Source organism: Physeter macrocephalus, chromosome 17 (assembly GCF_002837175.3).
Source record: "Physeter macrocephalus isolate SW-GA chromosome 17, ASM283717v5, whole genome shotgun sequence".
NCBI classification, from domain to species: Eukaryota; Metazoa; Chordata; class Mammalia; order Artiodactyla; family Physeteridae; genus Physeter; species Physeter macrocephalus.
In genome coordinates, this window is record NC_041230.1 from 37,594,400 (window position 1) to 37,619,997 (window position 25,598).

At 45.4% G+C, this 25,598-nt stretch overlaps 1 protein-coding gene and 1 long non-coding RNA gene across 4 annotated transcripts in view; one reads left to right on the plus strand and one right to left on the minus strand.

The window, feature by feature from the left end:
* Nucleotides 1-158: 158 nt before the first annotated feature.
* Nucleotides 159-14,804, minus strand: LOC114483999 (uncharacterized). The gene is made up of 3 exons (XR_003676418.2): nt 13,965-14,804; nt 8,625-8,724; nt 159-2,554 (listed from the first exon to the last, which is right to left on the minus strand). It is a non-coding gene; the product is annotated as an uncharacterized lncRNA (long non-coding RNA).
* CTCF (CCCTC-binding factor) overlaps nt 13,201-25,598 on the plus strand; it is a 47,780-nt gene continuing 35,382 nt past the window's right edge. The window contains exons 1-3 of one of the 3 annotated variants that reach the window (XM_024124877.3): nt 13,203-13,406; nt 17,973-18,089; nt 19,368-19,480. The gene's annotated coding sequence lies outside the window, so the exon portion shown is untranslated. Of the gene's footprint in view, nt 13,407-17,972; nt 18,090-19,367; nt 19,481-25,598 lie in introns of all 3 variants that reach the window. The other 2 variants (XM_024124878.3, XM_024124876.3) reach the window with 2 other exon arrangements.

The window sequence follows — 25,598 nt, forward strand, 5'->3', positions numbered from 1 at the left end:
TGCCATGTGATTTTGCCCTGGAAATCCAGATGGAAGAGAGCCCAGAGGCTGGAACTGCGCTTGGAAAAGAGGGCAGAGGAAGAGGGTGGTGGAGTGTTGCTGAGGAGGCCCGGCCTGCAGGTGGGTGTACCCTGGGCCTGGAAGCTGTGGGCCTAGACTGGAGCCAAACCGTGGAGTTGGCCTAGAGAAGGCCCAAAGGGTGCCAGTCCTGGGAATGGCTCCCTAGCAGCCAGCTCACTTGGCCAGGAGGCAAAGAGGAAGCAGGCAGGAAGAGGTGTGGTGGTGGCTGGAGCTTCTGGCCACCAGGGAGCAGCAGAACCCCGTCAGGGAACGCCAGGCTTCTGGGTCTTCGCCTCAGCCCGGGCAGCTTCCTGCAGAAGGGGCTGAGCACGAGGAGCTCCTTGAGCACTAGGAGCTCCTTGAGCACTGGGTGGTTGAAAGGAGACGCTTGCAGAGGGGGAAAGCCCGGGCCTGGGAGGCAGGAGACCCGGATGGCTGCCCTGTGACTCTAATCAGAAAGTCCCGCCTCTCCCTGAGCCACCTCCTCTCCGTAATAACAAACCTGACTAAACCCTGTGACCTCCCCCACAGCTGGCAGACTTGTGCTGCTTCAGGAAAGAGGGCTCCAGGGAGAGGGCTCACGTGAGTTTATTAACCCCGGAAAGTTAAGTGTTCAATGGGAGGAGCCTGAGGGTAGGGGGGGACTTCAGCATGGCAGGCCTGTTCTAAGGAGGGCCCGAGGGAGGCCCACACTCAAGGCTGGAGAAACAGGTCTTCCACCCTTCCCCTCTCCCTCCAGAGCTTTCAATGGAGACCATGCAAGGGCAGGGCCTTCCCCACTCCCTGAGCCCACTCTGGCGTCCCAGTACCTGTGGCTGTAGCACAGCAGCGTGACACCCTGGGGGGAGTCTGTGTCCCTGCACTCAGGTAGAGCCAATGAGATGCCAACAGTCCCCCCTGGGGGGTGACCCAGATCCCCAGAGAGCCGAGCCCTGCCCCCCTGTGTTTTAGAGCTGTGTATGAAGAGGTTTGGCCGGGCCCTTAACCACCTGCTGGGGAAGCCGAGCAGAAAAAAAAAACGGTAACAGGAAGGAGCACAGGAAACACCTGTGTGTGGATGCAGGTGGCTCATTCCAGTTGGGTGGGGGTGAGCTGACAGCCCTCAGCGCATCGGCACAGCGCTGTGCTCCCTCTGTGACCATGACGGGTGGCTTGGGAGGGATAGTGTAGCTCAGTTTTGCGGTGGTCGGCTGGAGTGGTAGGGGAGGGGAAGGCAAACAAACGATAGAGACCAAGCCAGCACCCAAAGCTGGCCACAGCCTGGGCCTGCCGCAGGGGCCCCTGCAGCAGGGTTGCAGTGCCAGGACCACCCCTAGGAGCCCCTCAGGCCTGAGGCCCCACGGGAGGTCCCCTAGTAGGGCAGGACTGTCCACTGACATCCAAAGCGTGGCCTGTGTGGCGGGGAAAGAGGAAGTGAACACTGGCTGACCAGGTCCTGCGAAAGTGCAGGCGGGGGTGACTGGACTAGCACAAGCTCATGGCTTAACCCACAGTAGAAGACAGGGCCTGGGCAAGAAATGTAGGGTGGGAAAATATCCCAGCCAGGGGTCAGCTGGGACTGTCATTGGAAATCTGAGTGACTCTACATCTCTGCATTCCAATTCTGGGAAGGGATAAGGTACCTAACTCTGTCCTCTACAAGGAGAGTCCTGAATCCCAAGCCTCGTATTCAGCTCTAGGTGAGGGTGGATATGAAGGTCAGAGTGGGCAGGAGCTAGAATTAGGGCACTGTGAGGTACAGCCGAAGGACCATCAAGGCCAAGACAAAAAGAGCCTCGGGTCTTTGCCCCACTAACCCTACCCAGCTCAGAGCAGTGTGAACCAACCCCAGAACAGCCACTCAACCCCTCTCCATCAGTGGCTTGAAGTCAGGCTGGATGGCCTCCTATACCCTGGCTCAGGCCCATGTCTGTGAGATGGTGTGGGGCAGGGAGAGCCCTTGTCCTCCCTCCTGTACACCCTGCCCTCCCCCAATACACATAGCCTCACATAGGTCTTCCCACAGGGCAAAGCTGCTCCCAGCACACCTCCTCCTACCTTGCTGTCACACAGGTTTGGGGAGGTACTCACTCCCGCGACTCTGGACAGTTGAGAGCCTGCTGCCTCCAGTGATGGGAGGTTGATGACACCATCGGGAGTCAAATGCACCAGAGCAGGGAAAGCCTGTCCCCAGCTGTCCTGTGGAGCCTGTGCCAGCCTCTTGAGGGGACAGAAGGAAGTGGGCCTCCAAGTTCTGTGACACACTTGAGAAGCACCCCATCAATCAGGTCTATCAAGGCCACAGCCATGCCTTGGCCACCATCGTTGGGGGTCTCCCTGGAAGAAACTAATAAGCATGCACTGCAAAAAAAGGGACCAGGCTGAGGTAGTCCAGGATACAATTTATTGTGTTGGTGGTCCCTGGAGGCTCCCCCGACTACCCTCCTTTCCTTTTGCCCTCTTCCAACCTTACCTTTCCTCCAGTCTCCCACTCTTCTTCCTCATGTATTCAAAGCTGCAGAGAACCAAAAAAAAAAGAAGAAAAAAGGCATGTTGTTAAATGCAAAGAAGCAGATGGGTTGGCACGTGGGAAGAGAACTGCTTCTTTGTCTCGCCTACAGAGCGGGGGTGACTTCCTTGTGTGCTTCTGCCTGGTGTGTGGGTACAATCTGCTGAACCCTAGGCATATGACATGCTCCCCGCAACCCCAAAAAGCCCTGGAGTGCCCTATTTAGGCCATCCATCACTCATGGACAGAAGGCTCTTGGCTTGGCTGCCAGACCTGGCTCTTCTGGGCTTACGTAATACAGAAGGGTGAGCTTGGGAAGGACTCCCGGGCCTATACAAACAGCTCAGGAAGAACATCTATCATTTGGAAAATAAGACTGTCATTGACCTGCGAGAAGGGGCCTCTTGTTTCAGAAGGCTGCAATGGGGTGTGCAGTGGGGCCACAGTTTAAGTTTAATGTCAATGGTCACGTCTCACTTATCTCTGAAGACACCCAGGGCGTATGGATCTTCAATAAGTACTGACTTGGAGCAGCTGAATAAGCAGATGAATTGCCATGCTAACACCAACGTTTGTAGCTATTTCCTCTGAATCTCCTTACAACTTTCTCCTCCACCTCCTCCTCAGGCATCCTCTTATAAACATCACTCCACAGGATTCCAGTCTAGGCCCTTTTCTCCTCTTTTGAAACACACTCCCTGAACCACCTCATCCATTTCTCGGGCTTCCATCTACACGCTGAGGCTGTGTGCCAGTGATTCACACGGCTCTCTCACCTCCCGACCGCCATATCCAACTGGTGACTGGACACCTTTTGAACAGCATTCTCAAAATCAAACTTAAATCAAAAGCTATTTCTCCTCCAGAACTTCTGGAGAAAGTACTCAGGTACTCAAGCCACACAACTGGGCCTCACCCTTGACTCCTTCCCTGTCCCCTCTTCCCAGCCATCAGAATCTTCTCAATTAAATGCCCTAAATATTTCTAAGTTCTGTCTGCTTCTCTTTATCCCCATGGGCACCACTCAGTTTCAGGACATGTTGACCTCTCTCCTAAACACTAAAACTGCCCCTCACAGTCTCCCTGCCTCTGATCTTGCCCTTCTTTCGTCCATTCTCCGTGGTGCAAAGTGATTTCTAAAAACCTAAACCCACCACTACATTTTCTCTTAGGGAAAATTCCAGCCCCCTCAACCTGGCTCACAAAGGCTTTTAAGTGTGTTCCTCTCTCCAGCCTCACTTCTGCCACCTAACTTCTCAGTCTGCACTGGACCTCACCGAACCCCCCGCAGGGCTTGCTTGCCCCTCTGTGGTGCACTCTTCCCACTCCTCATCTTGCCTTGCTAATGCCTGGTTACCTGATAGGCTTCAACCTAGACATCACAAATTTCTTCAGGAAGCTTCCCTTCCACTGGGCTCCTGTCACAGAAGCATGCATTTCCCCTAGTACAGTACTAGGGGAATCACACCCCATTGCAATTGCTCATTTACTTTGTACCCTCCAACATATACATCCATAAGTATTTGCTGACTAGTCTACTAGGTAACAGGTACCCAAGTCTGCGAAAGATGATTGGTGCCTTGCTTGTAGAGCTCGGTCCAAGTGTTTTGCTTTGTTTTTAAACAGCTTTATTGAGATTTAGTCCACATACCATGCAATTCACCCATTTAAAATGTACAATTCAGTAGTGGCTTTTAGTATATTTACAGAGTTGTACAATCATCACAATCAATTTTAGAGAGTTCATCAACCCCAAAAGAAACTCGGCGCTCCTTAGGTATCATCCCTGGGACCTCTACATCCCCTTTCCTTTCCCGGCCCCCAGCCCCCGAGGCAACCACTAATCTACTGTAACCACAGATCCTATAGATTTGCCTATTCTGGACATTTCTTTTTTTCTTTTTTTTTTTTTTTTTTGGCGGCACCATGCAGCATGTGGATCTTAGCTCCCCAACCAGGGATCAAACCCGCACCCCCTGCAGTGGAAGCATAGACTCTTAACCACTGGACCGCCAGGAAAGTCCCTGGATGTTTCTTACAAATGAAATCAGGTTAGGTCTTCCCAACTTACCCAATTGTAAGATTCACCTGAGAACTGCCGTGGAGATTCAAATTCAGAGACCAGGGAATCTGTATTTTAAACACGTGCTCCAGGCAGTTCTCTATTTAATCAGGCTGCATCTGCCTTTACTGTCCCCAGCAAAAGTGGGTCAAGAAATAGCTTTTGATGAATACCGCTAAAACTTAACACGATCTGAAAACATTTTGAACAAGAAAGGACAGTGTATGTTTAATGCAGAAAAAGCCTGGATACTCAAAATACCCCCCCAGAGTCCCCCATGAAACATAGCTCTTCAGAACGCACTTTTACTGGGACTTCCCTGATAGCGCAGTGGTTAAAAAATCCGCCTGCCAGTGCTAGGGGACAGGGTTCAAGCCCTTGTCCAGGAAGATCCCACATGCCGTGGAGCAACTAAGCCCATGCGCCGTAACTACTGAGCCTGTGCTCTAGAGTCTGCGTGCCACAACTACTGAAGCCCGCGCGCCTAGAGCCCGTGCTCCACAGCAAGAGAAGCCACCGCAATGAGAAGCTCGCACACCGCAACAGAGTAGCCCCTCTCTCTGCAACTAGAGAAAGCCTGTGCGCAGCAATGAAGACCCAATGCAGCCAAAATATAAATTAATTAATTTTGTTTTAAATGCACTTTTACCACGGGGATCTCAAATAAGGAATGGAATGGAAGCCTGAGCAGGGGACAATATAGGGAGGGAGAACTGAGATCAGACCAGTGGAGGCAGCAAGCAAGTTGCATCCACAGGGGCCAGAGGGGGCAGTTAGAAAGGGGCTTGTGGAGTGGCTGAGGAGTTTGGGATTTACCCCCAGAACACTGGGGAGTCATCCATGGGCTTGAAGCAGGGGAATTTTGTGATCACATCTGTGCTTTGGAAAGGTCGATTTGGCAGTTGTGTGGAGGGAGGAAGCGGGGAGCAGTGAGGATTCTGCTGCTGTGGTCAGAGTGACAGTGCCTGAGCCAGGTTGGAGGCCGTGGAGATAGAGAGGTTAGAGTGAAGAGATGTTCTGAAGGTAGAATGGACAGGATTTGGAGATTGATGGGATGTGGGAGATGAGAAAATGAAGCTCAGGTTTCTGGCCTGTGTGGTGGATGGGTCGTGGCATCTTTCACTGAAAAGGGGGAGCCCTAGAGAAGCAAATTGGGAGGAGAGTGACAAGGCTCATAAGGGTGGCCTGGGAACCATCCAGGAGGAAGTGTCCAGAAAGAAGCTAGATACGTAGATATGGGCAAGAAAAGAAGGGTGTAGGCTAGAGGCAGAACTTTGAGAGTCCTCCTTGCTTTACTGATATCCAGTGACCAATCTGTTCCTCCCACATATGCAGCCCATGCCTTTTACTTGCTTCTCCATCCTTGACTTTTACCCACTAATGCTCACGAGGTTTAGTGTCTCCAGACTAATATGAGACAAAACATAAGGCCCTTGAGGACTAGGGACATCATCTCTCTCCAGTATTACCCTAGCCTTGAGCATAGACCTGGGCATCGAGCAGTTATTCAGGTTACAGATTAATAAGTCATGATTCCAAATACCTCTGCTATCTGCTTTCCAAGTGGCTGGAATTTCCCCCATTAAAGCCCTTCCTGGGACTTCCCAGGCAGTCCGATGGTTAAGACTCCGAGCTTCCAATGCAGGGGGCGCAGGTTCAATCCCTTGTCAGAGAACTAAGATCCTAGCTGCGTGGTGCGCACCCCCCAAATAAATAAATAATAAAATAAAATTATGTTTAAAAAAAAAGCTCTTCTTTGGGTTAAGGCAATAGTGTCTAATTTGCATTAGAGGGCAGACACCTTTTTACCCTTAAACGAATCACATAAAATTCGGAGAAGGGGGAGAAAATGAGGGAGCAGAGAGGCCCAGAGCCTGCCTGATAGACCTCCCTTCCTCTTCCCCCTCCCAAGCAGCCCCTGAGCTAAAGCATCATGTCCAGAGGATCCCTATAAAAATGGAAATGCTACCTAACAGTGAGGAGCCCTGAGCAGCCAGTGAAAGAACAGGAAGAGAGAGGGTGGGGCTGGAAGATCTGAGTACTCATTCTGGTTTTGCCAAGTTACTGGATGACTCTGAGCAAGTCACTTCCATTTCTAGAGCTTAGGACAAAACTGTGGCTGGCTCTTCAAAAAGAACTGTGAACATCAGTTGACAGGGCAGGCATGAAGGTGTTTTGCAAAGTGAAAAGTGTACAGATTAGATGGAATATTTAAGGGTGATCAATGCATACCTGAAAAATGCAGGTAAGAGCACAGAGAACAAAAGTGACCTACTTCTCAAATGTGAGATGTAGGTCCAAGCAAAGTCCTTCTTTAGACTTTAGAGAGCAGTAGTTTGAGCTGAGAAGTAAAAAATAAACAGGGTTTTTACAGGGGTCTGAAGAAAGCAGACATCAATAAGGAAAAAAATTCCTGTGGTCTGGGTAGGAGATGATGTAGAAGGGCAGGTCTTTAAAATTTAGGAGAAAGTGGTTGGCCTTGGCAGCTGACATTGAAAGCTTTCCAAATATCTTATAAGGTTTAGTATCACTACACCCTAGTTCAAAAGTATGGGATGACTTGCTGTCCCCCCAACACTCTTCTACCCTTTTATGTCCTTGATTATGGCTCTTCACCTTACACACCTTTGCCTTGTTAATGCCTTCTGATCCTTTAACACCCAGTTGAAATGAGATACTCCTGGGGAATGATTTGATCCTTTTTCTATGAGTTCATTTCTTCTCATTATAACAATTAATGCATTAAATGTTTTTTGGTTTTGTTTTCCAAATTTTGAGTTTAAGGGCAGGAAATACATCTTGGGTCATCTTTGTATCCCCAGTGCCTAGAAACGGAGCTGAACATAGCTGGTAGTCAATAAAGCTTTGCTGAATTGGAATATATCTCACACATGTCCTCAACAGACACAGAGAAATGGGAGTGTTCAGGTGTAGCTTTAGGTCTTACCCCCAAAGTGGGCAGGAAGAGTCTTGCCCATTGTTACTTAGAAAATCAGCACATCTCTCCTCCATTTGTTGATTCTCTTGCTTAATGAGTTCCAAAAAACACATAAATGATCAAGATTATTGCAAGCTTTACCTGGGGGCAATAGTGGGAGCTAAGGAAGATGTTGGAAATAGCATTGTTCTCCTGAGAATTACAGCACAAAGTACACTTTTCTTAGAAAGAATGGCTTCCAGGCCAAGGAACACTTAGTCAGTAAGTAATTCTATTAATTGATCTAGAAAGACCATGTCCATCAGAAGGCAGATTTGGGAGTGAGGGTAGGTTACTAAGAAGCATAAAAATAAAAGAAATAATAATGATAGTTTACATTTATTGTATGATTACTGGTGCCTAGAACTATGCCTAAAGTTTTACTTGCATTTTCTCATTCAGTCCTTAGTAAAGTACAATTATCATCCTATCTTATGGAGAAGAAACCTGCAGTTGAGTTGTTACTAATTCACGCAAGATCACACAGCTAATAAGGAGCCAAGGCAAGATTCAAATGCCAGACAATCTGACTCCAGCATCAGAGAGGATGATACTAAACATTTAAGTTATATAAATTACATCTCAACCTAACGAACTGCTTACCAAAGCTTTCTAGTAATATGGCTTCCCAGGAGGCTCTCCTATAGGGAGACAATATGCCTTTTGCCAGCATGTGAGCACCAGTCCACTTCCCAGTTAGCCACTTGGCTTATCCATCAAGCTCCTGTGCACCTGATGAGTCCCTAAGGAAGGAATCCACTCTCGAGGCTGAGGGCCAGATCCTAGAACGTGGTGACTTCACCAATGCCATGTGGTAAGCTGACACCCTTCTGTTGATAATGCCCTGAACTCCTGTGGACTACAAACCTGAGATAGTCCATGGGAAGAACACTTCCTTAAATCACTTGGTGCTTTTAAGTCACAACAGTTCTCGTTGGTGACACAGTCTGGGATAGTACTGCAGGGAACAAACCTGTCCTTATTTTTATCATCCCAACTGTTCCACAGGCTCTCATCATATTACTTTTCCTTCTCACCTTGTTTCTGTCCAGTATGAAACCGCCTAGCCTGTTGGTTTGGCTTTACGTTCCTTGGTCTTTGGGGCCAATTTCATGAAGTAGGACACATCACCATTTCCTGCAAGAAGAAAACATTTCCTTTTGTTCCTTCTTAGTGATCCTCAGCATTTTCTCAGCCATGTAAGAGCAGCATATGGGAATCTTTGTCTTCAGAGAGCAGGCTCCAAGGCCACTTGAACCCCATTCCTGGCTTCTACCTGATGCCTCAGAGGTCATATAGTTGTAATTATAGTTGATATAATATAAATATAGTAGTTGTCTTAGTCCATTCAGGCTGCTATAACAAAATACCACTGACTGGGTGGCTTATAAACAGCAGATGTTTACTGTTCACAGTTCTGGAGGCTGGAAAATCTGAGGTCAAGGCACCAAAATGGTCATTTTCTGGTGAAGGCCCTTTTCCTGGTTCATAGCTGTGCCTTCTTGCCATGTCCTCACATGGTGGAAAGGGCTAGAAGCTCTATGAAACTTCTTTTATAAGGCACTAGCCCCATTTATGAGGGTTCTGCCCTCAGGACTTAAGCACCTCCCAAAGGCCCCACTTACTAATACCATCACATCTAGAATTAGGATTTCAACATACGAATTTTGGGGAGGACACATATTCAGACCTTAGCAGTTGTAAATATAATTGTAAATACAATTGAGGGTTTTTTGCCATCTAAATACATTGCCTTGGACTCCCTTGGTGGTCCAGTGGGTAAGACTCTGCGCTCCCAATGCACGGGGCCCGGATTCCATCCCTGGTTGGGGAACTAGATCCTGTATGCATGCCACAACTAAGAGTCTGCATGCCGCAACTAAGACTGGGCGCAGCCAAACTAAATAAATCAATAAATAAATACATTGCCTTATATTTATCCACATGAATGCTTTAGAGGTGTGGAGAAAAGGGAACCCTTTTGCACTGTTGATGGGAATGTAAGTTGATACAGCCACTATGGAGAACAGTATGGAGTTTCCTTAAAGAACTAAAAATAGAATTACCATATGACCCAGCAATCCCACTACTGGGCATATACCCAGAGAAAACCGTTAATTCAAAAGGACACATGCGCCTCAATGTTCATTGCAGCATTATTTACAATAGCCAGGTCATGCCCATCGACAGATGAATGGATAAAGAAGATGTGGTACATAGATACAATGGAATATTAGCCATAAAAAGGAACGAAATTGGGTCATTTGTACAGACGTGGATGGATCTAGAGACTGTCATACAGAGTGAAGTAAGTCAGAAAGAGAAAAACAAATATCGTATATTAACGCATACATGTGGAACCTAGAAAATGGTACAGATGAACCGGTTTGCCGAGCAGAAATTGAGACACAGAAGTAGAGAAAAAACATATGGACACCAAGGGGAGAAAGCAGGTGTGGGGGGGGAGGTTGTGGGGTGATGAATTGGGAGATTGGAATTGACATGTATACACTGATGTGGATAAAATGGATGACTAAACAGAAAAAAAATAAATAAAAAATAACACAAAAAAGAAGACATTCTTTTTTTAAAAATAAATTTATTTATTTTTATTTTTGGCTGCGTTGGGCCTTTGTTGCTGCATGCGGGCTTCCTCTAGTTGCAGCGAGCGGAGGCTACTCTTCATTGCAGTGCGTGGGCTTCTCATTGCGGTGGCTTCTCTGTTGCGGAGCACGGGCTCTAGGTGTGCCGGCTTCAGTAGTTGTGGCTCGCGGGCTCTAGAGCACAGGCGCAGTAGTTGGGGCACACGGGCTTAGCTGCTCCGCGGCATGTAGGATCTTCCCGGACCAAGGCTTAAACCCATGTCCCTGCATTGGCAGGCAGATTCTTAACCACTGCGCCACCAGGGAAGTCCTAGAAGACACTCTTGAAGCTTAAAGATAAGATGGTTTTGAGGCAAGGTCTTAGAGAAAGCGAATTAGTCAGATTATTAAAGGTACCAGAAAGAAAAGAAGCTAAGCATTAAAGTGTAAGTCGGCTTTGTTCCCAGTACATAGTTCCTAAGTATACCAGGAGCTGTTTGGAGTGGAGGGCTGAAAAAAATGCAAAATGCAAATATTCCAGAGGTGTCTGGTAATTTTTCTCTAAGTTTGCCTTTTCTTTATGCTTGAGTCCTCAGGTGTACATAAGAGACTACTGGAATAATTTGGTTTCTAGAAAAAGGGGTCACATGTAAATTTTCCAGATACTTCGCACATTTCTAGAATAGTAAATAATCACATAAGGCAAGTACCTATTACTAGAAATCAGAAAACTTGGGTGTTGGTGCTGAGAAACCAAATTATCCCTTTTCTTCATGTCTTCATGTACCCAAGCAGCTGAATGTTGCTTGGAGAAAAACCGCACACTGGGCCAACTGGTTTAACTTTAAACTCATGATCACAACTTCAGATGAGTACCCGATACCACCAAGGCAGTCCCACTAGGAAAACTGCAAGCTTGCTTTCTCTCTCCCCTGCATTTGCACCCATCTTCACCCTTGTTACCCTAATTTCCACAGTGGAAGCATCCTGTTCCTATCCAGGGTCAATCCTCCCAGTTTCCTTATATCCTCCCATGAATTTCACCCTGCTTTAAGTCAAGCAAGGGAATTCCCTGGCAGTCCAGTGGTTAAGCGCTTTCACTCCTGTGGGCCTGGGTTCGATCCCTGGTCAGGGAACTAAGATCCTGCAAGCCCTGTGGCGCAGCAAAAAAAAAAAAAAAAAAAAAGTCAAGCAAGGCTTCGCTCTCCTGTATCACTCCCAATGACAAATAAACATGCTCTAGAACTCTTTCATCTTTTAGAACATGCTCTAGAATTCTTTCATCCTCCCTTAACCCCATATCCTTCCACATTTATCCCTGAATTTCTTTGCTCCCTTCACAGCTAAGCTTCTCTCATGTTGCCTATGTGTGCCGTCTCTATTTCCTCACTTTTCTGTTCACTCTTCAACCCATTCTAGTCAGGTCCACACCTCTGATTTCCCAACATGAATCAAGCCAAAGTCACCAATGATAATCTCGTCCTCCAAGGTGACCAATTCAATATAGCCATGTTTCTGGCCCAAGTTTACCTCTCAGCAGCACTAAACACAGTTGACCATTCCCCTCCTACCTGAATCCTTCTCTGCCCTTGGATTCCAAATTCAACACTCTGTGGATTTCCTTCTGTCTTCCTGGCTGTTCCTTCTCAGTCTCCTTCTCCATTACCCTATCTCTAAATGCTGGAGTGCCTAGGATTTGGCCTTGGAACTTCTCTTCACTCTTTCCTCCAAGTCAGAGGTCTTATAAACTGACAGCTCCCACGTGCGGCTTAATCAGCTCATGCAGTTTTAAAACATCTGATTTAGTTGCCAACACCTGGAGATTTTACACACACACACACACACACACACACACACACACACACACCCCAGATTTCCTTTAAAAAGAAAAAAACAAAATATCTGTCAACATTGGGCTAACATTCTCATAATGGAACAATCAGCTCAATGGAGCAGAAGCTGCCCACTTGACGCTGGGTCCGTTTGTTCTCCGTGATCTAAGGTAAGGGAGTTGAGAATACAGTCCTGAGTCAGATTGCCATCAGTATCAAAGACTCTCCTCCCTGAGCCACCAGAACATCTTCCAGTCAGTCTTCAGGGAATTTTACTGCTGGTTGGGTAAAGTCCGCAGGTGCATCTCAGGGAGGGGGAGGGGCGACCGCACTGTGAGGGGCTGAAGGACCCCGCCCACAGAGAGTTCAACAGCTCTCGGGCAAAAACAAGAAATGTATGTTTTAAAATACACAATTACGCCGCTCCAAATACAGAAAGTCCTTTTGGCAAAAGACTGCTATGATCGTGTAAAAGCATCAAGGCTGTCCTTCTTCTGGCCTCTCCGGGCTGAGATGGCCTGGGCACACCAGAAAGCCCTCGCCCTCTTCTCTCACACCCGGTATTAGGAGGCCCTCTTGTAGGGCGGAGAGATCCCCCAAAACCGCTGGGCAAGGACAGCCCTACTCGCCGTGGCTCGCAGGCGCTGGATTGTTTCTGAGGAGCCGGGAGTGAGAAGGGACCCGCCCGGCCTTACCCGGTGGCGGGCTGCGGTGCTGCGCTCGGAGGGCGGGTCCGGCCCTGCTAGGGCGGAGACTGGGGCGGAGCCCCGCCCCCGCCCAAGAACCGCCTCAGCCCCACCGCCTAGCCCCGCGCGCGCTTCCTCCAAACACCCTCCCCCCACCCCCTCCCTTACTGATTCAGAGCTAGTGACTGCAGCTAAGGAACCAGGTCAACCGGGCCGGGATCCTGGACCGCCCAGAGGCAACTGCCTCCGCCCAGGAAGCCCCACCCAGCGGGAGCCCGGACGTCGGGCTCCCTAAGAACCCACGCGCGACCGGTCGAGGGCGCGTGCGGCGTGACGCGACCCGCAGCGCGTCCCGTGACGCCATCGCGCCCGCTTTTGAAAGTTGGCGCCCGGGGCCGCCTCCCATGCTGCCCTGCGCCAACCCCTCCCCTCACCTTTCCTCCCCCGCCCTCCACTCGTCGCCCGACCGGCCCCCCCACCCGTCCCTTCCCTTATCAGCACCCGCGGCCCCGGCAGCGCCGACGCAGGCGCACTGCACCGCGCCGCCGCCATTTTGTGTCCGAGTCTGTGGAGCGATTAAACCGTGCGCGGAGCTGCTTCTTTGGCGGCAGCGGCGGCGGCGGTAGCTGGTGCGGGTTCGCGGAGCTGGCTGGGGACGCCGGGTGGCCGGAGCGGTGGAGCGGCGGCGGAGCGAGCGCTGCGGGGGGTGTGGCGCGGAGGTAAGGGGGCCCCGGGTGGAGGAGGTTTCGCGGGCCGCCTCTAGGTGTCACGATGGGGCCGCTCCGGTCGGCGCTGGCTGTAGCCCGGCGCCAGCGCCGCCGCCGGGGGGTGTTTGTCTCCCTCTACCGTCCCTGCTGCGGCGCGGCCGCCGCCATTGCCCGTCGCCGCCGCGGCCCGGCCGCCCTCCCCCCCACGTCCGCCCGCTCGCTCGCTCGCTAGGCCTCCCTCCTACGGCGCGCTAGGCCTCCGGCGGTGGCACCGACAGAGGCCCGCGCGCTGGCGACTCCATTTTCCTTCCTTTGTCTCTGCCCTCGAGGCCGGCTCTTGGCCCGACCGATCACCCGGCCGCGGCCCGCCCTCTGCCCTCCGCCCCTCCCGCCATGGGTGGCCTTAGCCGAGAGGCGATCTCCGCTCCCCGGCTTCCGCGCCCGCCTCGTTCAAGTGTCGACACCCAGCCACCGCGCGCGTAGTCAGGTCTCCGTGCAGTATGGGTGTCGGGCCCTTGCCGACGCCTCTCGGGCTGCCCATCCTCCAGCCTGCCCAGTCCCGGAACCTACCCTGCGGCCTTGCGAGCGTCCCCCGCCGCCCGGCTGCTCCGCGGTCGCTCCCAGTCCGCGCGTCGCCGCCGCTAGTCTCCGTCTCCACCGAGTGGCGCAGGCGGCGCTGCTGCGGCTGCGAGTAGAGGGACCCCAGAGCTGCCGAGAGCTCCCTCTGCAAGGCTGGCTGAGCTGCTCGCGCCTCGACGCCGCCTGAACGGGCGGGGGGACGCGCGCTCGCCGCCCCCGCCGGGCCCCGCTGCGCCCCCAAACTAGCGCCCGGGCTCCTCGCCCGACCTGACCGGTGCGGCCCCCCCACGGTGGGCGGAAAGGACACGAGTTCCACAAGTTTTTCTCGAGCCAGGGTCGGATTCCCCTTGCAGTGATAGGAGCCTGACTTTGTGCGCTAAGAGATCTCAAAGGGATCAAAACTTAATTTCATTGTGATCTCAAGTGACGTGACAAATTCCTGAATTCGGGATTATGGGCTGGCTAAATTGGTTCAGGCAACTCTTGAGTTTCCGTCTCGCTTTAAAACGTCCTGACGCTAACTTACTACAGTATTTAGTACCTGATGCTTTTAGGGCTAGGCGAAGGCAGTTTTGCCCCGGGATTGTGCAACCCGATCTAAAGCGCCAGTAGGGCAGAATGAATTTATTCCTGACTCCACTGGTAATTTGCCCATATGCTGAAATATGAGGGATGATGTTGTAATTGAATCCTGGGTCACTAGTTGCAGTTGGTTTATAAATATCTACGCGTAATGTAACTACTTTTTAGGAGCTGACTTCCTGCAGCCCTGAGTTCAGCAATAAGTAAACATTCGCATATGTAGCGTCTTCCTGCTTTCTTTGAGTTTGGATCAGATAGGAAAATTAAAATTCCAGGTCCACTTTAGGTGGCAAAAGAAGTTAAACGGAATGTATGTTAAATTTATTCTGTCCTTAAGTTCTCTTGCATCATTAAAAAGCTTCCTGTAGAATTGTCAGTTTTTTCTTTTCCCTCAAATATTCTAGTACCTTAATACAATATCGTGCAGCACTTGATGTATCAACTGGGGTTGCTTTGGAGAGAGGAAAGTCTTGATTAAATAGCGGGGCGGGGAGGGGGAGTGGGGAGGCTATGTTAAGTTTATGAGGATATTAAAACAGCCTGGTGCTAAGCAAAATTGACCGGTCTACTGTGTGTAATCTCAGTCTGTAGAATTCTGCAGCAAATGCCTCCATAGGGGAGTGTTTTCAACATTACTTTTTTGAGCTCTACAAAAATGTTCCTTCTCCCTCTCCTCCATAATCAAGTTGCCCTAAGTAACTAAATGCAGTAGTGTTGATGGAGTGTCAGGCTTGAGAATAGAACCACGCTTAATTGTCTAATATATTGGTCCGTTTGTGTAATTTTTGGCATTCTTGTAATTTTCAGTTTTACTTTCCTTTTGAAATTATGGATGGCAAGTGGCATGTTTTACTTACTAAAATAAGGTCCACACGGGTTAAAATCCAGCGGGTCTGTAGTTGAGTCAGGAGGAAAGCTTGTTTTCCCGGTAGCGCTGTGCTCCATAGACCATGTTTTGCTTCTTGATTTCAGTTGTGCCATGTACAGCCATCAGCTTCTTGGTGTTACACATCGTTTATGTCTTCTTAAAAAAAAATACTCTGTTTTTGTATGTATGTATGTGTATGTGTATGGCTGTGTTGGGTCTTCCTTGCCGTGCGTGGGCTTTCTCTAGTTGTCGCGACCCGGGGCTACACTTCGTTGCCGTGCGCAGGCTTCTCATTGTGGTGGCTTCTCTTGTTGTGGAGCACAGGTTCTAGGTGTGTGGGCTCAGTAGTTGTGACACATGGGCTTAGTTGCTCCACGGCATGTGGGATCTTTCTGGACCAGAGCTCGAACCCGTGTCCCCTGCATTGGCAGGTGGACTCCTAACCACCGCGCCACCAGGGAAGTCCCGTTTATGTCGTTTTAATGGTATAGATCTTGTCCACAGAGTTGCTGTCCTTTAAGATTTCCTGTATGCCAGGATTCATACTTTGTTTGTTTGTTTGTTTTGGCTGTGCCGTGCACCATGCGGGATCTTAGTTTCCTGACCAGAGCTAGAACCCGGAGATCTAACCCGTGCCCCCTGCATTGGGAGTGCAGTCTTTTTTTTTTTTTTTGAGTCTTAACCACTGGACCACCAGGGAAGTCCCCTTTGTTTTTATTGGAAAACTAAGTTTACAGAGAGAATAAATTGAGGACATAAGGTTACCCAAAGAAACTTAAATCACTAGTATGACGAAGATTACAACAGGAATGTTTACCTACCTAGGAAAATACTGCTTATTTAAGAGTAGCTGGTAAACATAGGAAAATACTGCTTATTTAAGAGTAGCTGTAAAAGTTATCGTTAGGGATACATTCAACCAACTTAAAATTTAGGAGCTGTAAAAGTTATCCTTAATATGCATTCAAATTCTAAGAGCTTTAGGATTTTGCTTTAAAGGACATAGAAAAAATGAGGGCACCCACCCAGGACTTCTCTTAGTGGCTTGGGGAGTTCCTTGGGAGTGGCAGAAGCCAACTGTGGCTGACTAGGGCCCTGCTGCAGAGCCATGCTGGCAGAACGTTTCTTTAGAGGCTGGTTTTTTGCTTCAGGGATGCTACTGGCATCAAATTCACTCTACATTAACTACTTCATAGGCTCTATTTCATTTTTTTAAACCAGAAACCTAGTTGACCATCTGTCTAACTTATTTACCTATCTTGGTTTCAGACGACTAGAGGCTTTTTTGCCAAAAATTAGGTCCCTCTTCAAACAAGTAGGATTTGTCATAATTTAATGCTTTGAGAAAGAGTATACAGGTTGAGAAGAACAATAATGGCAAGTAATGTATAACTTTGAAGACCATGGTTCACAATTAAATGTGTAGATTTGGCATACCATATTTGTCTTTTTAAGCATCCCCAAACTTTCTCTAGTTGTTGTCTTCAGATCTTCCCTGGCAGTACCTTTGTGCATTTTCTCAGTGTTTAGTATTTGAATGCAAAGATGTGGCATTGCATATAGACTGCTAACATATACCCCAAGAATAGTGATTTTTCCACACTTGATCTTACTTTTAGTCACCCATCAATTTTCAGGGGCATAAAATTTCATTCCTTTTGACGCACATTAGTGACAGTATATGGACAGTATATGGACTCCAAACACAAAAGTGTTTGGTGGACTAAATGCACTAATTCTCTTCTTATGTTGCTATAAATTGCCTTTTCAATAGAGAAGACTTTTCTTTAGCTTCATCTGGTAAAGTATTATGTCAGTTTAGTTTTGTGGGCTTTAGTTGTGAGATGGGTTCCCTCTTAATTGTACCTCATGTGCCAAATTCTTTGGAAATGCTTAAATTTAGCTCTTTCATTTCATTTGGGAGTTTCTCCCCGCCGCCCCCCGCCATGGAGTTAAGTACCACTCTACCATTGCCTGAAGCTTGACAGTCCATTTATTTGTATTTTAGGGAGAGAATTGTCAAGTAACAGTATGACCTAAAAGTATTTTGTTATTTGTCTAAAAAAAGATATTTCATTGCTGTGCTTCTAGGATTTTCAAAGGTCAGTAGTGAAAGCTCCCCCCATAGTTATTTTATTACATGAAAAATAGTCTTTACTTGTGGTTTAAACTAACTTAATCAGTAAAACCACTACTTGCTGAAGATAAGGAAATAAACTGTTAAAGGAGTATTACTGCATCTATAAGAATTAATTTTTTGGTAGTTTAACTGTATTTACATTATTTGGTTGCAAGGTCACAATGGGGTGCTATTTTGATAATCAGAAATCTTTAGTTCTTTATATATTTAGCAAATGTTTAAAAAAATAAGTGGTTTTATTATTGACTTGATAGACATTTACAGCATGTCAATTAGTAATGTGACATTTTAGCAAGTATACTATTTCCCAATTTTATTAGTCTTCCTCTTGCCCTCATTTTGCTTTTCATACTTTATCTGCATTTGTGTGTGTTTGTTGTTCATAAAATGATTTGTGCTTCTATTTTAGAATGATCACAGACCTGGGGCCAAAGAACAAGATGCAGTAGTGGACAGATTGCTGACCAGAGGCTTGATAGCTGAGTTCTGTCTTCCCTGCTCAAACTGACTTTGCAGCCACGGAGAGGTAAATGCTGTTTCCATTTCTTGGTCTTAAAAATAGGAGTAATAAGACCTTCCTGGGGTTGGAGGATTTGCTGGACCATTCTTGGGTATAAGAGATACAGGATAGTGGGTAATTGAGGGCATACAAGCTTTATATTAGACAGTACTCCATTTGAAACTCTGCGTGCACTGTTGTATACTAGCTGGTGACACTGGGCAAATTACTTAACCTTTCTACCCCTACAGTCCTTATTTGTGAGAATAATACCAATTAAAGAGACTATTCTTGGAGTTGATGAGAATGTGTATAAAGCATCAAGTACCATTCTGAGTATGTACATAGAAAGACACAAGGATATGGTGGCTGCTTGTCTGCAAAATGCAAAATACATTCCAAATATACATTCCAAAATGTATATTTTGACTCTTGGCAAATGACCTCAAAAGTCCAGGGCTTGTGGCAATTTGTAATTTTGATGAGGAACAGATGGAATCCTATTATTGGGGAAGCTGGTATCCTAGATAAAAATTGTCTCACTTAATTTGAGTTAACCTAGCTGATAACCCACGTTTGCTTCATAGTGTTACAGTCATTATAAATAATTTTTTAAAAAACATTTGAAAGGGTCACTTAAAATTTAGCCTACAATTTCTGCTGTGAAATATAATGAACAGTATAGGGAACTTGGAACAGGCCTCTCATAAATGTCAGAGTCTACTAGGCTTTGGGATTTCATTAACAATAAAGTAGGGTTCTAGGTGTGAAAATTATCTCTTCTCAGGCTACCAGGAAGAACATCTTTCTTATCCCCTAAAAACTGTGAAAATAGTTTTAATTGCACTTGTGTAATGGCGAAAAGGAGTGTAAAAGTGAGGGTTACAAATGCTGAGATTAGTTAAGCTTATATGAATGAATCATCTAAATGACTATTAAGATTTTTCTTACAAGCTGTGCCTGGAGCAGACAGAGAGGAGGAAGGGAACAGGAGTGAAAGCTCTTCTCTTCTTCAACTCTCTGTTTTCCAAGTGGGCAGCTTGGTACCTGGATAGATATGAAGGACAAGATGTATGTGCTAGTATTCTGTCGCTCCAGAAATAACCTGTGCCCTGCAGGTTCTTTTAATGTTGACACACAGTGCATACTAATGAGCTGCTGGAAAGAGAAACAATACTGATTTGAAAAGCTATTGAGAAAACTAGCCTTAAGCATTTGGGGAATGGGGTTGTAAGAACATTTTGGTCACTTTTAAGTGTTATGACTAGTTCCCTGGTTCTCAAACTGGGATATGAATACCCTTAGGGTACAAAGTGGTATGATTCCGGGGTACTTGAAGCCACAAGATAAACATGACCCATCTTCTTGGAGCTTCAATTGTGCTCACTGAGGGGGCGGTGAGTTAAGTAATTTAACTGGTAAGTAATTACAAATTTTTTTACATTAAAGCAAATATATATTTTAGGAGAAGAATGTGAACTCTATGACTGTCTAAGATAACACAGGTCTTCAACAAAATAGGGCATGAGTGCTTGGGAGTGGGAAGCCCTATTTGTATAGGTACTACAGTGCAAACATTTGAGAAGCAGTACTTTTGAGCTATGTAACAGCTCTACCATCCAGCTCCTTACTTTGTCCCCTGTAGTATCTGCTGTGGACTATAGAAGTTAAATTGTATTAAATGGAGCTTGTTTGCTTGTATGCATGTTCCTACACATGCCCAACATGCACAGGAGCTCTGTGCAGATTGGTAGACAGTTGTAGATGGCTGGACCAAGTCATCAAGACCATTCCAATGATATAAGAATTATAATTTAAAAGAAAAGCGGCAGTAATGAGCAAAATTAGGTCTAAAACTGTAAATTCTATAAAACAGTTTTGAAGACAAATGTCACATTAACTCAAGCATAATTAACAATTTATACTGGTTTTTCTACCCTCCCCCCCCCGCCCCCATTCAGGTTAGTCCGAGTCATAATAAAATGGCTGAATCCTAAGCTGTGGACCTTATATGACTCCTAAAATAATTATTTGGAAGCATCTATTCTTAACTGTTTTGTGTGTTTTGAAATTTCTAAGTATTGTTACTAGAGTATTGCTCTTAATGTAAATGGCACTTAAGAATTACATTTTCTGTATTGATAATGCCTGCTCTTTGAATACAGGTTTTATATTTGAACCTGACTGGTTCTAGATATACTGAAGTGTGACTTTCTCTGAAATGATGTAAATTGGATCAATTCAGATACTTAGATGTGCTCTAAATACCTGAATATTTATTTATTGAGCACTTGTAATGTGCTCATTCCATCCTTTGAACACTTGCCTTTCTACTTTGTGCCAGGGAGTGCATTAGGGATTTCAAGATGAGTAAGAAAAGGTTCCTTTTCCTGAGGGTCTTAAGTAGAGTATGGGGCAAGAGATCTATAACAGTGCTCTGATAAAACTATGTTCAGGGTGCAGGGAGGATGGTCAGTTACAGAAGTTAGTGAAAGGTGTTGGGAAAGGCTTTCTGGAGGAGAGACCCTGATCTAGGTGTATCAGGAAATACAGAAGAAGCATAAAATTAGATTTTAATCTTACTAGGGCACCAAGGCTTAGCCAGCGTGCAGCTTAATAGCTGTGGCAGGTTCATTAAGGGTGACTTCCTTGTCCCTTCCTTCCCATTTGTAAAATGGCATATCTACTCTATTGGAGGCTTATGACAGTTAAATGTAGTATCGTTAGAGTGAAATATATACAGTTGGCCCTTGAACAATGTGGGCTTGTACTGCTTGGGCAACTTACACACAGATTTTTTTTTCCCATAGTAAATACTACGGTACTAGTAAATACTAAGGTGCTACAGCCCACAGTTGGCTGAATCCACTAATGAGGGTATGGTGTATATGGAGGGCTGACTATAAATTAAACTTGGATTTTAAACTACATGGAAGTTCAGCTCTCCCCTAAACCCCATGTTCTTTGAGAGTCAGCCGTATGTTTGTAACTAACTATAATGTGCTACATAAGGGTAAAGCCATGATCTTTACACTTTAGCAATAGTTGGTCATTGTATATATTTTGCATTAAATCGAATAGTGATGACCACCAGAGAGTACAAAAGTTAAGTGAACTTAAGTGGGACTTATCAGGAAATTAATCAGAAAATATATTGAGCAGTAGACAAACGGATAAGTAAACGGGATCAAATCCCATGTTGGGAGTGATGCTCGACAACCACTAAAAAAAAAGCTGATTGGGAAGACTATTAACCAGCAAAACGCTTATGAGAAGTTTTTTTTTTAATATAGTACATGGTGGGGGGGGGGGTAGGCAGGGAATTGGATGAAGGCAGTCAAAAGATACAAACTTCCATTTATAAGATACATAAATACTTATGTATCTGATACATAAGTACTTATGTATCAGATACATAAGTACTTAGGGTGCTTATATGTGCAAGGTGATAAGTATAATTAACACTGCTGTATGTTATATATGAAAGTTAAGAGTAAATCCTAAGAGTCTCATCATGGAGAAAAGTGTTTTTTTCTATTTCTTTAATTTTATATTTGTATGAAATGATGGATGTTCACTAAACTTACTGTGGTAAATATTTCATGACATATGTAAGTCAAATCATACGCTGTACACCTTAAACTTATACAGTGCTATACATCAATTATATCTCAGTAAAACTGGAAGAAAAAAATTAAAATATGGTACAAAAAATTGTTATGGAAGAAAAGTAAAGAAAACCTCAAACAGTAATAACCTGGCATATAGCAAGAGCTTGTTTGAATGAATGAATGCCAAGGAAAAAAAGGCTAAATGGATAGGCATCAAAACACTAGTCAAAACAAAATAAACTAGTAGTGTGAGGGTGGTTAGGTTTGAGGTGACTTTTCTTGGTTTTCTGTAGTTTTATAACATAGTTATTTTATGATGCAAATAGGTTTTTTTTTCTCAGAATTATCAAAATTTGAGAGCAACAATATTCAACAATAGAGGACTAATTAAATTGTGATACACCTGTTTACAGACAGTCCTCTGTATATGCAGATTCAGCCAACCTCGATGTGCCATTTTATATATCAGTGACTTGAGCATCCACAGATTTGGGTATCTGGCCAGGGCTGGGAGGTGTCCTGGAACCAATTCCCTGTGGATACCCAGGGACAACTGTAATAGAATGTGATGCAACCATTTTATTATGTCTAGAAATATATTGAAATGGAGAGGCATTTGAGACATGCTACATAAAGAAAGCAGATTATCAAATAGTATGCACAATATGATTTCGTGTGAGAGTAAATACGTGTATATATGGGGAGGGGACTGTGGATATAAACCAGCATATTTATGTAAAATGTATAAGTTCATATTCTTGCTTATCAGAGTTTTCTCCTATTATCTGTATTGTATAATTTTTAAAGGGAAAAAGGAATACAATACAATAGGAAATAGTACTGAAGCTTTCCAATAAGTATAAAGAAATAATAAAAGTATTTTTGCCTAGTAAAGCTAGGCTCGAGAGCCTTGCAGGAACAGTTGCAAAAGTGCAGGCAGGTGGAGGGCACTGGCAGCCATGTATCTGCCCAAGTGTTAGAGGGAATTGAGGTTGCAGTGGCAATTCTTAAAACTTTCCTTACTTAAATTTGGTCTTAAACTTTTTTTGTATCATTCGAGTAATGTTTAGTTTCATTCTTTGGTAGAGTCCAACAATTGTAGAATTATACTAGAACCTAACGAACCTTTTACTTTTTTCCCTAGAGGTAAACACTATTAATAGTTTGGTGTGTTTCCTTTCGGTTTTTTTCTTCCACTTGTGTAAATGGCCATGTACATATGGTACAGTTTTTAAAACAACATGTAATTGTGCAAGTATTCTGTGACTACCACATTCAATACAAGGACGTGAGAGGAAATATTTCAAACAGTACAAAATGATAATAGTGAAAAGTAATAACTTCCCCCTGCCTCTCATCCCTCAGTTTACTTTCCCAGAGGTAATAAATATTACCAATTTTTTCATATATCCTTCCAGAGAAAATTCTACATATATATAAACATGTGTTTATGTATCTTTTTTTAAAAAAACAAATGGTAGCATACTGTACACATTGTTCTGGACATTTGAGTTGTTTTCGATCTTTTGCTGTTAGAGAAAGATGCTATAATAATTATCCTTCTTGCATACAGCTCTTTGGGCACATGTACTAGTGTATCTGTACCATAAATTCATAGAAGTTGAACTGCTTATATATTCCTAGAAGAGGGAGTGGCATGTACAAAGGCCCAGAGGCAAGAGAAAAGAAACCTAGGACATTCTGGATACTGAAAGCAGCGACTAGAGCAGAGTGGATGAGGCTGGGTGCAGATCTGCTGATAGGGCCTTGAAGGACCCTGTAGGCCCGGTGAAAGGGTTTAGACTTCAACCTAAGAGTTTTAGCATGGGAGGTTTCAGAAGGGAAGTCTCCTTGCTGATAATGAACTTATATTTTAGAAATCTGTGGCCACTGTGTAAAAAATGGGTGGTAATGGCGCAAGAGGGAAAGCAGGGAAACTAGTCAGGAGGTCATCGCACTTGGCCAGGCAAGATATAATGTCGGCCTGACTTAAGGTAGGGGATCTCAACAGAATTGCTGTTTGTCTAGTTTTGTTGTATTTTTTGTTTTGTTAAACTAAGCTGGAATCCTATCCTGTGTCCTCTTTTGTAACCTTTTTTCATGTTATATGTTATGAACATTTTCCTTGTTAGATACCCTATGTTACCTCAAATTACTGGGAACATACTTCCTTATTGCTAAATGTTAAGCTTTCTAACCCATTCCTTGTTGTTGGCCTTAGCTATTTGCCTCGAATACTTCATGTCTCTTCTTATTCCCCATGGTTTGAATTATTTCTAAAATAAGAGTAAATTGGCTTCCCTGGTGGTGCAGTGGTTGAGAGTCCGCCTGCCGATGCAGGGGATGCGAGTTCGTGCCCTGGTCCGGGAAGATCCCACATGCCGCGAAGCGGCTGGGCCCGTGAGCCATGGCCGCTGAGCCCTGCGCGTCCGGAGCCTGTGCTCCGTAATGGGAGAGGCCACAACAGTGAGAGGCCCGCGTACCAAAAAATAAAAAATAAAAAAATAAAATAAAATAAGAGTAAATTGACTTTGAATGAAAGCCAAGTTAATTGTAAATTTGAGTGCATAGACTTTTATCTATTCAGAATCCTATCACGTATATAGCTATAGCTCTAAGCATTTTTCACACTGAAATTAAATCCTGTGTTTCTTATTTTGAAAGAGGTAGGTGATACACTAGCTTCCCCAACAAGGAAGGAGGAAATAGAGTCCTAAAATGTCCTAGATGGGTGAGGGCTTTTGAAGAAAAGAGCAGATAGATATCTTGATGCTTTGTGTGCAGTGGGGAGGGAGGGGGGGAATTATACCCTGACTTAGAGCAGCCTTTCTAGTTTAAAACATACCCTAATGGAGGGGGGGAAGAGCCAGTCTGGTAGACTGTATCTTTTTTTTTTTTTCTGGCTGCTTTGGGTCTTAGTTGCAGCATGCGGGATCTTCATTGCGGTGCGTGGGCTTCTCTCTAGTTCCAGAGTGTGGGCTCAGTAGTGTAGCACATGGGCTTAGTCGCCCCGCAGCATGTGGCATCTTAGTTCCCCAACCAGGGATCGAACCCACGTCCCCTGCATTGGAAGGCGGATTCTTTTTTTTTTTTTTTTTTTTTAATTTATTATATTTATTTTTGGCTGCATTGGGTCTTCGTTGCTGCGCGTGGGCTTTCTCTAGTTGAGGTGAGCAGGGGCTACACTTCGTTGCGGAGCACGGGCTCTAGGCACGCGGGCTTCAGTAGTTGTGGCTTGCAGGCTCAGTCGTTGTGGCTCGCAGGCTCAGTAGTTGTGGCGCACGGGCTTCGTTGCTCTGCGGCACGTGAGACCTTCCCGGACCAGAGCTCAAACCCATGTCCCCTGCGTTGACAGGCAGATTCTTAACCACTGCGCCACTAGGGAAGCCCCCAGCCTACTACTTTTTAGATAAACTCTGGTATTACAAAACTCTGGCATAGCATAGTCACTGTCACAAATTGTTAAGTGTGTGTAAGATACTATACATTCACAGAAGTATGGTACAGAACTATAATAATAGAGGACAGACACTCTAATTGTTTTTAGCATTTCTTGTGTTTCTGTTTTATTTGTATCTTACAGCTTTCTACTTCTGTTTAAAATTTTTTTGTTGTAGGTATATGTTGAGACTATAAAATAGTAGTGACTTGGTTTCCTGTTGGGAATAAATTTTATTATATAATACATTTTTTTCTTTCCGGCTTCTTGGCAGACAAGGCCTTTGATCCTTCTTTTGTCTTGTCTTTTGAGTATTTGTAAATATATAAATTTCCCCCCAACTTCTTGATTAAACTTTTGTCTATATTTCTTTTTTTTTTAACATCTTTATTGGAGTATAATTGCTTTACAATGGTGTGTTAGTTTCTGCTTTATAACAAAGTGAATCAGTTATCTATATACATATGTTCCCATATCTCCTCCCTC